At 46.0% G+C, this 12421-nt stretch overlaps 1 long non-coding RNA gene across 2 annotated transcripts in view; it reads right to left on the bottom strand.

The window, feature by feature from the left end:
• Positions 1–329: 329 nt before the first annotated feature.
• Positions 330–12421, bottom strand: part of LOC119037484 (uncharacterized) — a 41613-nt gene continuing 29521 nt past the window's right edge. Inside the window, exons 8-9 of one of the 2 annotated variants that reach the window (XR_008391671.1) lie at positions 10887–11025; positions 330–4677 (exon numbers count right to left, since the gene is read on the bottom strand). This is a non-coding gene — a long non-coding RNA (uncharacterized LOC119037484). Of the gene's footprint in view, positions 4678–9974; positions 10076–10886; positions 11026–12421 lie in introns of those variants that run through there. The other variant, XR_008391672.1, reaches the window with a different exon arrangement.

The following is a 12421-nucleotide window of genomic DNA, read 5'->3' as shown; positions in this document are numbered from 1 at the left end:
AGTAAGGGTGCTAGTGACTCGATGTGCCAAGGAGAAGCTGTAAAGTGCCTCTTTCAAGTGACAAGGTGGGCATGTGCAGGAAAGCAGGGGCTCTCATCGGGTTCGGTGTGACCTGTGGTTTCGGGCACCCCCTGGGGTCTCGGAACATACCCCCTGCAGATGAAGGGGGGTACTACTGCGCAATAGGAAATCCTTACCGTGACCAACAGGGCGCTGCCCGATCCGGCTTCAGTCTCCGTGTCCCACCCCACTTCACATCCGCTCCCCCGGGCCCACCCCGCTCCAGCTCGGAGCCCCCTGGCTGATCCTCAGACACGCCAGGCGTGCTCTCAGCTCGGACCCTGCGCACTTGGCCTTCCCACCGCCTGGACCGTTCTCTCAAACATCCTCATGGCTGGCCCCCTCATTTCATTCAGGTCCCCGGTGTCACTGCCTAGGGAAGACTGTGCCCAAGTTACCCTTCTCAGAATAGCAACCACTCCAGGACTCTATTCCCAGTCCACTGCTTTCATTCTTCTTCATAGTACTTCTTACCCCTTTTATTTTAATTTTTTTAGATTTACTTACTTTCAGAAAAAGGGGAAGGGATGGACCCCCAACCTGCAACCTGGCCTGCCACCCGGGCTGCATGAGAGCAAGGACGTCATGTGGTTCACCATTGCTGTTTAGGCCAGTGCAGTATCTGGTACATAATACATGTTCGACGAACATTTGTTGAAGGAGTAACACCCAGTGCGCATCCCGGTCCCTGCTCCAGCGGCGGAGCGCGTGCTCTTGGTCAGTGCCCCATGCTGCTCCCCAGCACCAGGTGTGCGGCTCGCTCTGAAGGAAGACTGTGAGCAAGGAGCGCCCTCAGACTGGCTGGCAAAGCCCCCGTTAAAGCACTGCCCCAGGGAGTCATGTCCTGGGCCAAGGTCTCAGTTATTCTGCCTCTGGAGTCAGGAATTCACGGAGTGTAGAAAGACCGGTCAGCCAAGAATGTGGGAACAAATGAAACGTCTGATTCACTGCCACAGTGCCCTGCTTTACGCTCTTCGTACCTCGTAATAGTATTTGAATTACCTTGTTTGTTCATTGTTTCCTATTTACCTTCAGTCCCTTTTATTGCCACGTAGGCCCTATGAGATGAGACACTTTGTCTCCAAGGTAGAATGATCGGATAGTAAATGAACGGTGAATGTACACGTATGACTCTTTCAGTTTCGGTTCCACGTGTGGATGAAAAACGGGTTCTAGGCGAAGGAACCTCACGGGTGATCTGATCATAGATTCCTACCCGGGCAGGTCGTGCTGGGCGGTCACACTGCAGTCACACAACTTCTTTAGTGAAAGCCTTATCTTTGCCTTAAGGCAGCCCGTGGTTTGGTTTGTCTAGGTTGGCACACCTTCCAACCGCTCCCTTTCACGCCCCTCCTTCTAAACCCTGACGTCATCCGAACTGTCCTGAAATCTGACCTCCTGGTTGCTTTCTCCACCTTCCCGTCATTTTCTTTACATTACCTCCTTAATTACTCTCCAAAGCATTTTTCGACCATGCTTCTGGGAAATTGTCATCAGTTTCGACTCAGATAAGGTCTTATAAAAATCTTTTGCAGGTTTGAGTGTTCTTTCGTGGGCACAACCTTCTCCAGAAAGTTTCCGGTTACAATTCAACTCTACAGGAAGGCGAGGCCCTCTTCGAACTTGTGCAAGAATAGTCATCCATGAGCCCTGATAAAGTGGCCTTTCCGTTTATACATCTGCAATGGAAGTGCATTTTCCCTCCAACTCTCAATGTTCTGACACCAGATCTGTGAGAGATCTTCCTGCGGCAAATCTCCAATTCTCAGGTGACACCCACTAGTGGGGTGCACAGATTCACCTCAGTCCTGGCACTGTCTACCTGGAGATAGCATCAAGCCCCCAGGTTAAAGACTCAGCCCCTTGGGAATGCCCCCCACTTTCAGAGGCCAGCTGCAAACCCAGGTTGTCAGGGGCATGTCTGGCCCACCTGCTATAGATCAGGTTCTATGACCTCCTTCTTGGATTCTGTAATTTGCTGGAATGGCTAACAGAGCTCAGGGGAGCATTTACTTACGTTTACTGATTTATCGTTAAGGATACAACTCAGAAACAGCCAGGGGGAAGAAAGGCACGGGGCAAGGCATGGGGGAGGGGCGGCGAACCTCCCTGTGCTGTCCAGGCCAGCTTCCTGGAAGCTGGTCAGACCTCGTTGTTCAAGAGTTTTTATGGAACTATGGGAATCTGTGGGGAAAAAATACAATAAAGATTAAGTCAAAAAAGAAAAAAAAAACAAATCATGCTACCCTTGTATAATAGAATACTACAATTAGAATATGTGTTGACATATAATTGGTTTTATTGTTCCGATATAAATTTTAAAATATTTTTAAATTTTAAAAAACTTGACTCTCCAGCTGCCCTCACACTCCACTTCCTGGGAGAGGCTGCAAGCCTCAAGCCTCTAATCACTTGGCTTTCCTAGTTACCTGTTCTGTTCTGCGTTATCCAGGGATGCCCCTTAAATCACCTCATTAGAATAAACTCAGGTATGCTCAGGAGAAGCTTTGACGAATAATAAAAGGCATTCCTATCACTCAGGAAACCAAGAGTGTTAGGAGCTCTGTGCCAGGAACTAGGGGAACAAAGACCAAATATATGTCTTACTACATCACAACATCGGTTTCTAAAGCTTGGTTAGTAGGAGTCTGTCCTTGAAAAATTAACCTTCATCTCAATATGGAAAAAAATAGTAATCATTCCAGTTTCTGAGTCAGAATGAAGTCACCGAGATCAACGTGAATTAAGAGACTTCATGACTACCACCGTCGACTGAAATAAAAGGAGAGGGACACCTTTTTGTTGACACTAGTCTCTTGCTGTCTTAGGATGTCTAATTTTTTTTCCAACCAAAAGGCCAGAGTGAGGTCTCTCAGCAGGACAACGTGCCCCAATGAGTTGGTGATGTTTGTCATGGTGTGAGAAGGGCAGAGTGGCATTTACACCATGTGACCCTTCGTCTGGACAGCCTTTAGTCACTCAGTTTTTTGTTTTGTTTTGTTTAATATGCAGACACCTCTTCAGGGCCCCCAACTACAAAGCAGTGAAGGTGCCATCTAGGGAGTCAGCCCCTGGGGGTTCTCTTCTTCCCAGTTGCTTCCTGGAGAGCTCACGTAGGAGAAGTTACTCTGCACCCTTCGGTTCCTGCCAATCCCCTTTCCTTGTTCACTGAGAGCCAGCCAGACTGTCTGAAACCACCTGGTAGAAAACTAGGACCTATCAACAACTACACAATACCCTGTGTGCTCTGGTTCCACAGCCCGTCATTCAGAGTCAGCTCAAGGACAGTCCACCTCGCCTTTTTGCTGGAGCAGTTCGTGTGGGCTCCAGGTCGTCTCCTCACACTCTGCTTCTAGAACGAGGCATTGAAACACCTGCCATTCCTGCCTCCGAGGGCTTTGTGGGTTTTCTCATCTCACCGCTCAGGGGCTCAGTCTGCACACTTGCGTCCTGACTCCAGTGTGCTACTACTACCTGTGCAGAAACCCCAAGCTCCTTCCTGTCAGTGGCTGAGTTTCTCCTTCATGGGACCATGAAGAGCAATACCGTGCTGCAGGCTGGGGAACAGAAGGCTTTCCAGAAACCCATCATTAAATGCAAGTCAAGACCCAAAGCTCAAATCTCAGAGTAGAATCCAGTATCACTTCTCATTTTTCTCCTAAGGACCTTCAGAGCCAATCTGAAATTTCTGGTGGGGAGAGCAGGCCACATGTGTATCTATAACAAAGAATGATGATGCTTTATCTGGAAAGGTTGGCTTCTTGTGGACGAAAAAAGGGCTTCTGTGGAAAGTAACCCCACAGGGTGACCTGACCGCCAATTCCTATCTGGGCAGGGTAGGCAGTCACACCCCAGGCATAGAACCTCTTTACTGAAAGGCTTATCTTTGCCTTAAGCAAGCCCTGTCCACTGTTTCCAAGCACCCAGGTTAATACACCTTTGAAATGCCCTCTTTCAGGCCCCTCAAAAGAGCATATATTTTAACTACCCTGTAATCCCATCTTCACACGGCCACCTCCAAGAGAGCACAGGATTTTAACTATTTCATAACCCCACACCCAAGTGGCTTCCTCTTGCCTTCACATAATCTTCCTTATTTCCCTCCTTAATTTATTTTTTTTTAAGAATTTATTTATTTACTTGGAGAGACAGGGGAAGGGAGGGAGAAAGAGAAGGAGAGAAACATCAGTGTGAGAGAGAAACATTGATCAGTCACCTCTCCCACGCCCCCAACCTGGGACCTGGCCCACAACCCAGGCACGTGCCCTGAGTGGGACACAAACCCATGACATTTCGGTCCACAGGCCGGCACTCCATCCACTGAGCTCCGCCAACCAGGGCCTCCCTTAATTCCAAGTGCATAAAAGGAGCTGCAAACTGTTATTTCGGGGAGCGTTTGAGCTTCTGCTTCACAGCATATGTTTGCCTCACATAAATTCTTATACAAGTTCTCAACAGGTTTGAGTGTTTCTTGCGTCAACATCTCAAGCCGAATGTGCAGCTTCTCGAGCCCTGGGCTGTGAGGGGGACGGAGTGGACCGCCGGGAGCCAGCTGTGCGACGAGCTTCATGGCAGAACAGCAACCGCGTCGCCTGGCATCAGCAGCTAATCCTTGAACTAAAAAACAATTTTTTCAGTATTTTTTCTTTCCCTTTGGTCTCCAAGGCTAGACAGTCAATTTTACAAAAGTAGAGGCCACGTCTTATACACTTTTTATCTCTTGCTAAAATAAATCCTCCGTAAGTATTTATGCTTTGATAGGTATGACACACCTGTCAGGTAGGCCCGATCATCATCTCATAAATGGGGACTGGAGACAAATGAGGTTGTCTGACTACTACTTAGACGTTTTAAATAAGTTAACAAAGTACTAGGTGAATAGTAAAGAGAAGACCAAGAGAAGATCTGACTCCCAACCTCAAAGTGAACAGACCCAAAACATGCCTTGTTGCTGGTGGTTGGTAATATCTTCTTTTCTGTGGGTACCAAGAACATTGATTTCCACCCAGTCTTCTCAACTTCACGTAACTCCTATGCCCATGAGGTTACATCATGTCCAGGTTACATCATGATGAGGTCTCAAGAGCCAATGGATTTCAAGAAAGGAAACATAAGAGCTCCTTGCAAAAATACAGTTTCTGAACACAGTGCAAGTTAGGATCATCCAACAAAGGCACGAGTAAATGCCCAAGAGGAAATGGAAGTATCGAGTGTTAACTATGAGTCAAGCATCGCGTGAGCTCTCTGAATGAAACACCCCACTTAAATATCTTCATTTCCACTTCCAGCAGCGTAGATTTTTGCATATATTCAAGATCAGAGAGTTTCAGACCCAGGTACTCTGTGAGATGATCTACGGATGGAAATGAGGAGATCTATAAAGTGCTGATTATTCCCTCCTCTCCTCTATAAAATACACAGTTTAAGCTCTACACTCTGTGTAAATTATTGTTATATACAACACCAACATTTATGAAAATGGGAGGGACAAAATAAAATTTCTGCAACATCTCTACATCTAATGGCACCTGAGCTATTCAGAATAATGTTTACAAATATTTGACACTCTGCAAAGGCACAATCAGGAATTGTTTCAATATGACTAATCAGGTAGATGAGCTCTTCTTAAGAGGAAACCCTTTTCGTCTGTGGATTATTTGGAGTGGGCATCCACAGCTGGATCAGACTGTGAGCGGACACCTCAGAACAGAATCAGCAAGCCCTAAAAAACTTTGTTATTATTTTGTTTTGTTTGTACACTGGACAGTAAGTGGTTCAGAATATGCCATGCCCTTGCTAAGTCAAAAAACAATACTTCACTTGTGAGGAACTGGACAACTTTGCGTGAGTTTGGAAGGGAGTATCTAAGTGGAAAATTTATCCTGATCAATGAAAATAACACACTTTGACACTCGCCAGTTCCTCATCAGCTTCCCTGAATGAAGTGATGCATTGATCCCATTTAGAGCAGGGGTGTCAAACTCCTTTTCACGGGGGACCACATCAGCCCCACAGTTGCCTTCAAAGGGTCGATGTGACTTTAGGACTGTATAAATGGAACTACTCCTTAACTAGGGGCAAGGAGCTAGGTGCTGCTGCTGGGTGGAAGCAAGGTGCCAGGCCAGATAAAACAAGGTGGAGGGCTGGATTCGGCCGTGGGCCTTGTTTGCCTCCTACGATTTAGGGTGTATGTAGCTAATATAACGGATAGCATGTATTTAGTATCTGCCACGTTTTGGATAATTGGCCCAATCAGCCATAGTCTAACCCTGTGAGGTTTAGAGATGAGGAAAACAGAGGCTCACATCGGTTACGGAATCACAGGAGAATGGCACAGACAGCAAGTGGCGGGTCTGGAATCCCAAACTGTGCATTCGGGTCCCCAGGCACCTGCTCCAGCTGGGGCAGATCACCTCGCATGCTGCCTCCTTGGAGTCGGCACAGTGACAGAATGGAACTCAGGAGGCCTGAGGTGGTAGAAGGAAGGTGCGTTACTCCCAGGGAAAGACTGGCATCTGAGCTCCAACCAAGGCCTGCAGCCTGGCCGAGCTGTCTGGGGTCTGGGGGGCCGGAAAGGAGCACCCCCCTTCACAGTAGAGGGCGGTTCGCTGCAGGAGGAAATGCGTGAGCAGGAATGGCCAGCTCAGGGAGCAGCGGTGCTACGGTTCTTTGAGTAGCTTTTCATCAGCTTCCTTCCTTCTAAGCACCAGCAGCAGACAAACTGTCACCACGAAGCCCACCCAGGCCTGTCACCACCCACCCTTTCACCAGGACCTCAAAAGTGCTGGTGCCACCCAGCTCCGCCACCACCGCAGCAGCAGCACCCCCAGCTCGCCTCCACTGCCCTGTGTCTCTGTTGTTCACCTCCTTTTTTATGGGGTTTTTCCCATACCCTCTCCCTTGGCTCTCTCCTACCAACCAACAGAAAGGCAGGAAGATTGTTATCACCAGCGCAGGAGAAAAGAAATCATTCTGTTTCCTGTGCAACTCCCACTCAAGCCTTGGCAGGAAGACAGAACTAGACTGTGATGCCTACTCTATGCCTAGCCCAGTGCGTTGTCCAAGGTTCACTGGATAGTCAGACGAAATTGAGATTCAATCCTGATTCTTCCCTTAATCACCAATATTGGACAAGTGATTTAATGTCTCTGTGCTTCAGGCACCTTGTCTTGGAAGAGAGATTAAAAAAAACTACATGTTAGAATTATTGTGATAATAGATGTGGGGGGAGAGAGGCTGGCAGGGTTCCAAGACAGCTGAATCTGCAACCGAACCTAGAGGTAATTGAGGATGGGCACCCTGCCGTCTTTTCCAGCTGGCTACTCTCGAGTCTTGGTCCCTCTCTGACTGCTGATACCTAAAAATGTGTGGTCTCCTGGCAAGAAACAGTGAAGGAACCAAGAGAACGGAACATGGGAATGATGGGGAGAGACGTGGGAGGTTTGGTAATTGCCTGTGAGCAAAGAAAGGTGAATTTTGGCAGGCCTAAGATTCATTTGTAAAAGGCTAAAAACTGAAATGCTGCTTGTTTCCACTAGATACAAAGCAGGAAACAATATCATTTTAAGTATCTTAAACACAAAAATTTCATGCAGGGAACTGGGTGCTTACAGACTCTTCGGGAGGGCTGACAGACAAATTCTGGGTGGCACCTACAATAGTGACTTCCAGAACAATGCAAACAAATTTATCAGGCCAGCTGCTAACCTAAGGCTCCTACTAAAGCTATGGGTTCAAGATCCACTCCCATAGCTCCAGGTACCAGGAGGCCAGAGTCCAGGAGCCTCCACAGATGCTCAGCTTTGCAACTGTTTCTCGAAACCCAGGAACTTGAAGAAAGCACACTGTATGTAGCACTGCTGCAGGACCACCTCACTGAGAAGGAAATTAAGATGTCTTCGCTTCACTCTAGCCTTCACATGTAACCCGTAAGATACATAATCAGCAGAAGTAAATTCTCACTCAGAATCCTAGCTGCAAGGGAATCGGGCATCCATCACTTTTAAAGATGTTATTTATTTACTTTTAGAGAGAGGGGAAGGGAGGGAGAAAGAGAGGGAGAGAAACATCAATGTGCAAGAGATGCATTAATTGGTGTGATGCCTCTCACACACCCCCAGTGGGGGACCCAGCCTGCAACCCAGGCAAGTGCCCTGACTGGAATTGAACTGGCGACCTTTCAGGTCGCAGGCTGGCACTCAATCCACTATCCAATGAGCCAGAACAGTCAGGATAGGCATACTTTTAGGTAACCAACATTTCTGTCTAGAAGAACAGTGAAATGAAAATTGAGCAAGCAATCCACAACACCCATTACTTCAGACACATTTGAATGCCACAGGTTTTGACCTTGACTTTGCCAAATTTCTCCTCACCACCCTCTCAATCTATTTTTCAGTGTCCAGAACCTGAGACCTTATATAATCAAGTCATTTTTGGACCTCCTACCATTTTGATAAAAACATTCTATCTCATTTTAAAGTTTAAGTAAATGGGTACCTTTTCTCTTTGGTAATATGTGACTTGACCTATTTTTCACATATAAATTTCAAGGTCTAACTCTGGTAAATTTCAAGTTTAACTATAAAAATTGGTGCAATGTGCAGTTCAGCTTATACAAATTACACTAGACAATCTCTTCTTTGGCTACTCACACACAATAGTATTAGTGACCTTCAAGCAATACAGAGGGAGGGAACGGGTCTGAGAAATTCCTTGTTTTATTATAGGATTGCCACAAAGAAGAATTCTTTAATGTCAACAGATTTCTATTTTTATTCACCTCTAAGTGAATTTGTGCTCAGGTTTTGCTTTTGATGACCCAAAACTTTAACAAGAAGAATATTAATAATAAAAGTGAACATTTGACTTTCCTTCGATTTAGTCATAGACACGAGACATTTGCACAGTAATCTATGCCATAATCCTTTTTGTTTTAATTATAGTCTCATCCACCTTCTGTCTGTCACCTTTCACTTAGGAAATTTTCAAACTTATACAATGATGGCCACTTTAATTTCATTTTTGCCCCCATAAATACCAATTCTTTTGAAGCAGACCCAAAAATCTTTTTCTTTTTTAACCATGTAAATTCCAAATATCACTAACAAACTTAAAAAACAACATTAACTCCTCAACATAAACACTGAGGCAGCGTTTGCATTTCTCTATTTAAAAACAAACACTTCATCATGTAGAGTTTTGAGTATACCTCAAAGAGACAAAACAGCACAATAATCTCCTCTGTGTATATTGCCTGGCCCTAACAACCATCACCCACAGTCTGTCTGGCTTCCCCTCTGTCCTGACAGCTTGCTCCCCTCACCCTGTGCTTTTAAAGAAAATTCCAGACCTCGTATCATTTCTGTAAATATTTCAACACATACCTACAAATAAGATTCTAACATAACCACAAAACCAGTATTGCATGTAACAAAATAATATTTCCTTACTGTTCAAATTTCCTGATCTCATAAATGTCATAAGCATTTTTTCAGTTTTTTTTAAAAAATAGGATACTTTAACAAAATAGCATCTAAAGAAGTTTCACCCATTACAATTGATTGGTGCCTTTGAATCTCCTTTGATCTTCTAGGTCCCTTGTGTAGGCCTCTTGTTTTCTTGTGACATATTTGGTGAAAACACTGGAAAAGCACTGTTTTTCCCATGGATTTTTCCCAGAATCTGGATTTTAGTGAATGTAGTTCCATGATGTAATTTAACATGTTTCCCTGTCCTTTGTATTTCTGACTAATCGGTGGCTGCATCTAGAAGCTTAATCATTCTCAGATATTTTTTATGAAGACTATGTTATAGGGGTTCGATGTTTGTCCACTCGTGGTGAGTGTATAAAATATCTGGTTGTCTCTAGTTTTGTGATATTCGTATTCATTCATGTTTAATACCTAGATCCAACAATTCATTACTGGTTACAAAATGGTGATATTCCTTCCTTCTTCAATTATTAGTTGGCATGTTTCCCTCTCTCCTGCTGGGCTGTGTTATGGTGCGATTCCTATTTGGAAAGGAAAATCAGTGCTTGATTCTTCCCCCTTGCTTATCAGTTCTCAAATCATGAGTTTGTTTCTTGGCATTCTCTGATGATGACCAATTCATTTTTACTTTTTTAAAATATATTTTATTGATTATGCCATTACAGTTGTTCTATTTCCCCCTTCATTCCCCTCCACCCTGCACACCCCTCCCCCACCATTCCCTCCCTTTAGTTTATGACCACGTGTCTCAAGTTCTTTAGATTCTATATTTCCCCTACTATTCTTGCCCTGCCCTCCCCATCTATTTTCTACCTACCACCTATGCTACTTATTTTATGTACCTCCTCCCCCCTTCTCCTCCTCCCACTCCCCTGTTGCTAACCCTCCATGTGATCTTCATTTCTATGTTTCTGCTCCTGATCTAGCTATCCTCTTAGTTTGCTTTTGTTTTAGGTGTGGTTCTTAATAACTGTGAGTTTGCTGTCCTTTTACTGTTCATCTTTTTTATCTTCTTTTTCTTAGGTAAAATTTCCTTATAAACTCACCAATTTAAACATACTTGAATTATTTCCATCTATCATAGTAATTATTCTTATTGATGTTAATTATGTCTCACCTTTGGCCAAGTAAGCCCTTGAGTTCCCACCCAATATTTATTGCTATATATTTAGTATAAATGATCTACCTTTAAGTCCTATGAAATAAAAACAAGGACCCAGAGATAAACAAGACTGGAAAAGGCACAGCATCACATGCAAAAAATGCCCCTCATCTTTTAACGCAGCACTTTCTTTGCTTTCCCTAAATCCCCGTAACAACTGGACATCTTACCTGAACAGCAGCACTCCATGGCCTCTCTCCCACTCCATCACCCTCAGGATCTTCTCATGGAAAACAATGAACACATTCATTTTAGAGAAAGAATTTAAGCAGCCAGGCCTGTGCCTTCTCTGGTTCTTCTCTGCTGCAACTGAAAATAAACTTGGTTAACCAGAGCTCTGCTTAAAAAAAAGAAAAAGCCTTCGTTCTTTACAAACATATTTTGTTATCAGCCTTCATGAAAGCTGTGAGGCACTAATCCAAGGCAGGTGGGCTGGGGTAGGGAAATGTGTGGGGGAAGGGAGCGGGAGAGGGCAACTCCCAGTCAACTGGTTAGGATCTTGATCCGAGATCTCCATGTTAAGTGGACTCTCAGGGAATATAATGGAGAAAAGGTGTCCTTATCGACCGATGATTTCACAATGTAACTAGAGCAATGAACGGGTGTTCAATTTGAAGGGGACAGAGGTCATGCAGCATCCCAAACTTAGTTCAGACTGTCACTGGAAGCAGAAGTCCATCACTTGAGCAGTACATTTCAATGCTAAGCTGAGTGAGTCCAACGTGGCAGGAGAGAACCTCGTCCAGTGGGCTCAGAGCATGTCCCTGAATCCAGCATGGCCCAGCGTCATTGGTGCTGCACACCCTGCACTCCGTGGGCAGTGCGGAGGTGAAGCGAGGACGGCAGGAAAGTGTCCTGAGAAGGGCAGTCCCGTGGGTGAGATGGAAGCCCGCACACCAGCTCTGCTTGTTGTGGCCCCTGCGCCCTGGAGGTATGAGGCCACCTTCCCCCGCAAGCCTCTGCCATGACCAGGGCCCGAGGAACCCTGATGAACCCGAGCATGGCAGCAGCTTCCTCCCGCTTCTCGTGGGCAGGGCTCAGAGTGGCCGAAGGAACTGGCATCCGGCAGGCAAGCCCTGGCTGCCTTGATGTCCTTGGTTTTTCCATCCCTGGCTCAGCGACCCATTCTCTCTGCCTCAGTTTCACTCCAGTTTCTCACTCGATAGTACCCCCACTGGGTTTCCCGTCACTGGACCCTGACACTTTGCTGTGGATGCTGAATCCAGGCCTCCTGCATGCAGCCAGGGGACAGCATCCTGGGAGCTGCCAGGATGCTGTCCCTCCCTCAGTGGGGAGAGCACTAACAAGATCACAAGTCTTGGATTCAAGCTTGAGTTCTACATATCTCATTAAATGTAGTGTAAACTACCCTCTGCACCTTTGAGCATGGTTAACTAAAAGGAAAATTCAATGAATTCGATGGGGCTGGCTCCCTCCCGCCCAGGACTTGTCTTCCCACCAGCTTTCTAAGTGCTACGCGCTTCTCTAGGAATGTCCGGGGAGAAACCCGACGCCTTGCTCTCCATATGGTTAGTGTCACGGGGTTAACGGGCACGATGACATTGAGGAAGGAGCCTCCTCTGCAGCAGCCCCCACATGGCCACCGGGCCCCGCGTGAGTCACTGCGTTGGTCAGCGATGCGGCTGAGAACACCCCAGAGCAGGTCAAATGGCCAGCAGCATAGCAAGAGTCTGGCTCGACCCCC

This window comes from Artibeus jamaicensis, unplaced genomic scaffold (assembly GCF_021234435.1).
Source record: "Artibeus jamaicensis isolate MK-2021 breed Jamaican fruit bat unplaced genomic scaffold, CSHL_Jam_final contig_415, whole genome shotgun sequence".
Lineage (NCBI taxonomy): Eukaryota > Metazoa > Chordata > Mammalia > Chiroptera > Phyllostomidae > Artibeus > Artibeus jamaicensis.
This window is presented reverse-complemented; position numbering and strand designations above follow the sequence as displayed.